This window comes from Buceros rhinoceros, unplaced genomic scaffold (genome assembly GCF_000710305.1).
Source record: "Buceros rhinoceros silvestris isolate BGI_N320 unplaced genomic scaffold, ASM71030v1 scaffold16798, whole genome shotgun sequence".
NCBI lineage: Eukaryota > Metazoa > Chordata > Aves > Bucerotiformes > Bucerotidae > Buceros > Buceros rhinoceros.
In genome coordinates, this window is record NW_010428775.1 from 20,180 (window position 1) to 23,882 (window position 3,703).

At 43.9% G+C, this 3,703-nt stretch overlaps 1 protein-coding gene across 1 annotated transcript in view; it reads left to right on the forward strand.

The window, feature by feature from the left end:
• GRHL1 (grainyhead-like 1 (Drosophila)) overlaps nt 1–3,703 on the forward strand; it is a 38,151-nt gene that overhangs the window by 17,365 nt on the left and 17,083 nt on the right. The gene's annotated exons all lie outside the window — the stretch shown is intronic.

The window sequence follows — 3,703 nt, forward strand, 5'->3', positions numbered from 1 at the left end:
GTAGGGAAGGACATACAGGACTTCCTTATCTGGAAGGACATACAGGACTTGGCATGATGGGGCGATGTTACGTGACCTTTACAGTCTTACCCATGTCTGTGTTTGCTGGGAACTGGCCAGAGCTTACAGTGTGCTGATACCCACCTGAGTTTCTTGCCATTAACTATGGAAACCCCAGATGTTGTTGATGTGTACCTACATACTGTTCCTTTTCAACTTTGCTCTGCAGTGAGTCAGAAGAGGCGACATTTCACTAAAGCTGCTGCATATGTAGCCTCTGGACAAATTGGAATTGCTGGTACTTTCTGTGTGTCAGAAGAGCATGGTGTCCAAGATAAACCAAAGAGAAGAGATCTGAGTATGCAAGCTTTCGTTTAAAAAAAGGCATCTTTCATCTGGCTGACAGCGAGGTTCCTGCAGTGCTTTGATTGCCCTTTAATTACGCCTTGTTTTTCCTGGTTTGTTTGAAAGGCAGATCTTGTTAGAAAAAGGTGCTGTGTGGAAAGAACTTGGCTGTCTCTGCTGCCCTTCCTTGAGGGCACACAGCAGAGCTGACGGATTAATTTTTTTTGTTCTGCATTATTAAGATGGAAGATTGTTTCTCGTAGATTTGAATGTAGGCACATGTGTTTCACCCAAGTTAGGCAAGGAGGGGTGTGAGTGGTCGGGTGGTTAAAGCAGTCTGGGAAGTCATGAGGTCTGGCTTTTTCCCACACTGACTTCCAGCATGATCCTGGAGGAGGTGCTTTAATCTTTCTGCCTTCAGTCTTTCATTGTGTGCAGCTGGGCTGAGGCTGGTCTGCCACAAAGACTGCTGGAAAACCAACCTGGTGTAGCATAGAGGAGGGTTTGTAGCGTGTTGGGGTGTAGGTCACCAGATATCTGTGGGGTTAACAGCTTGTTCCAATGCGCAGGTTTCATGCTGTTCTGTGTCTTGTCTTTAAACTCGCTGTTGTGGAGCCATTTGTCTCTATAAGAATCTCGACTTTCATTAATAATTTTAAAAGCGTGAAAAAAATCAACAACAACAAAAAAGGACAATAAAGCCTGTCTTTGGTTGGAGAGAAAAGCCTGGAAATATTATTCAAATACAGACTAAAAGCTTAACTGCCAAGCAAGTAAAATAATTTGAGAACAGGTTTTAATCCTTCTAGAAATCTCAGTTTTAAAGAAAATCTGCATGGCTTTTGAGGGCTTGACTCATATTTGTAAGTGCTTGGGCTTGACAGTACTCTATTTTTAAATGCTGTCTTTCTGTTGAATCTTGGGAGGTGAGATGAAAATGTTTTTTTTAAAAGTAACAACAAATCTTAATATAGCTGAGAATGCGGAACTGCCCTTAGAAAAATAGGTTGGACACATGAAAAGGAATCTTGCTCAGCAGGATGAAGATGCAGAGCAACTTCTGCGGTTACGTTTTTCTTTCTTCTGGCAATGTTGGGGTGGGGATGTAGCTGGTGCAGTTGGCCTTACGTTTCTTTTTGAACACAAGTCAAATCTTCCTGAACAAAAAGCACCTGGTGTGAAACCGTTTTAGCTCAAACTGGCAAAGCTGTTTGCTAATACTCCATTTTTGTGAAGCTTGAGGCAATGCGAAGTTGCTCAAAAATAGGAGTTGCAGAATGGGTAGGGAAAAGCAAATGATCCTTTTCAACTGAAATGACTAGGTTTTAGTTGTCATCTGCTGCCCAGAGACCCGAAGACTTAAATGGCATGAAAATGAATTCAGCAGCTTGAAGCCAAACTAGTCAAATGAGGAGAATCTAAAGCGGGAGGATAATCTTTGTCATCTGACAGGCAATCCCAAATTCCCATGGGATGGTTGTGCAGCACTGCTGCTGTAGCATGTGTCTGTTGTGCTGAGACCAGCCCTTCTGCCCCGTGTGCTGCATGGGCTTTGCGTGGCTGGTAAGCTGTGAAAACAGAAGACATAGACCTGAATTATCCAGTACAGAAGAGACGCTGCTTGCTAGGGAACTGGTGGCTGATGCTAAGCATCAAGTCCGCTGGTGTCCAGTGGTGTGAAACTCAGAGGGTTTCACAGAAATTTTGAGGCTGTGGTGGACCTGCTGGCATGGCTGCTTGGGCATGTTTTCTTGAAGGACACAGTCGTTTCTTCATACAGACATGAGTTGCCTGTGAATATTCAGTATGGGTAAATACATTTAAAATTTAAATTTTAAATGTAAAAATATGCAAACACCAGAGCTGATGCTCTTTTTAAAAAACAAAACCCCTGCTCAGGGAACACTATTATTCAGGCTGCGCGTACATCTGATTACCTACCTCCAAAGTGGGCGAAAGCAGCTCTTCAGATTCCTTGAAGCTTTCCGTGGGGTGTGCCAGTGCTGCAAGCAAAATGCCCTTGTAAAGTTGAAGGTAGCATAAAGGGAAGGGGGAGTGGGTAAAAGCTGGCTATGCCATCATTTGGGTTATTCTGGGGAAGATTCAGAGGAGACTACTTTAAAATAATTTTCTTGGCTACCATTTGGGACATACTTAATGCTTTTCAAAAACACTGTCCTGGAGCAACACAGGTTTGAGACACAGGCTGGAAGGTGAGTGGGCACTGAACGCTGTCTCACCTTTGGTGCTGCTGTCCCTGCACGTCCTCCTGGCTTGGGCCACCGCAGGACAAGCAGCATGGGTTAGGTGGCTGGAGGTGGGGCTCTGCTGGCATGCCACACTGATGAGTTAGGTGTTTTTACACGTTTCAGTGTCCCTCTGCACAAGCAGGACTCAGCAGGAGCATGGCTGGCTCTGAGAGGCTGTCCGTATGCACAAGGGAGGGATTGGGGGCTGTTAGCTGAGCTGGTGTGCCAGGAGCTGCCTCCCTCTTTGGTGCGGCTGGTGCTCACAGGGGCTGCTAGAAAGTTGCATGTGAATCTTGAACATTCAGAGAAGTTATTATGAGAGAAGACACTTACCTCTGCTATTCTGCACCTTTCCCTGCTGCCCAGCTTTTTATTCCACTGTGTTATATATGTAAAAAAAAAAAAAATCTTTTATTCCTAATCTCGTGATAGTTGGTACATTTTCATTTCCAATTTCATGTTAAAACTCATGAAGGATGTTGCAGAACCTTTGTGAAGAGGCCCATGATAAGCATTTTGCGAAACCGCAAATCCAACCCAAACCTATAAGCTTTTCAAAACCTATTTTGAGACTTTGCAATGCCGGAGTGGCTCCGGGAGGTGGCACTAAATCACTGCAGACTGTCTAACCGGTGCTTTGTGGTAGTAGCACAATGATCAGGGAGTGGGATAGTACTGCAAAATGTCTGGCAAGGTTTTTCTGGCTCCCAAGGCTTTGATTAGCTTTTTTTTTTTTAAGCAGTGGATTCTCATCCTTTATTTTTGAGGCAGAGAGGAGAGGATCCATTATGGATCTTGGTAGCTTGTGAACTCCTGGTAATTAATCATTGCAGCTTCTTCTGAGACATGCCAATAATGCAGATTGTGTCTGGAGAAAAGCCTGGCATGCCGGAAGCCCATGTTCTGGATGCAGCATGCTCTGGTCTATCTGTTCGTATTCACACAAGGATATTTATTCCTTCTTTTAAGCACTCTTGGACTTGTTCTCTGATTGGGGGGTTTGGGGGTGGTTTAGGAAGTTATGAAAATGAAATTAGATATGATCAAAATCACTCTTAATTCCTTTTCCCCCATAATTCAGCTTTTATTAGAATAATGAAAATACTACT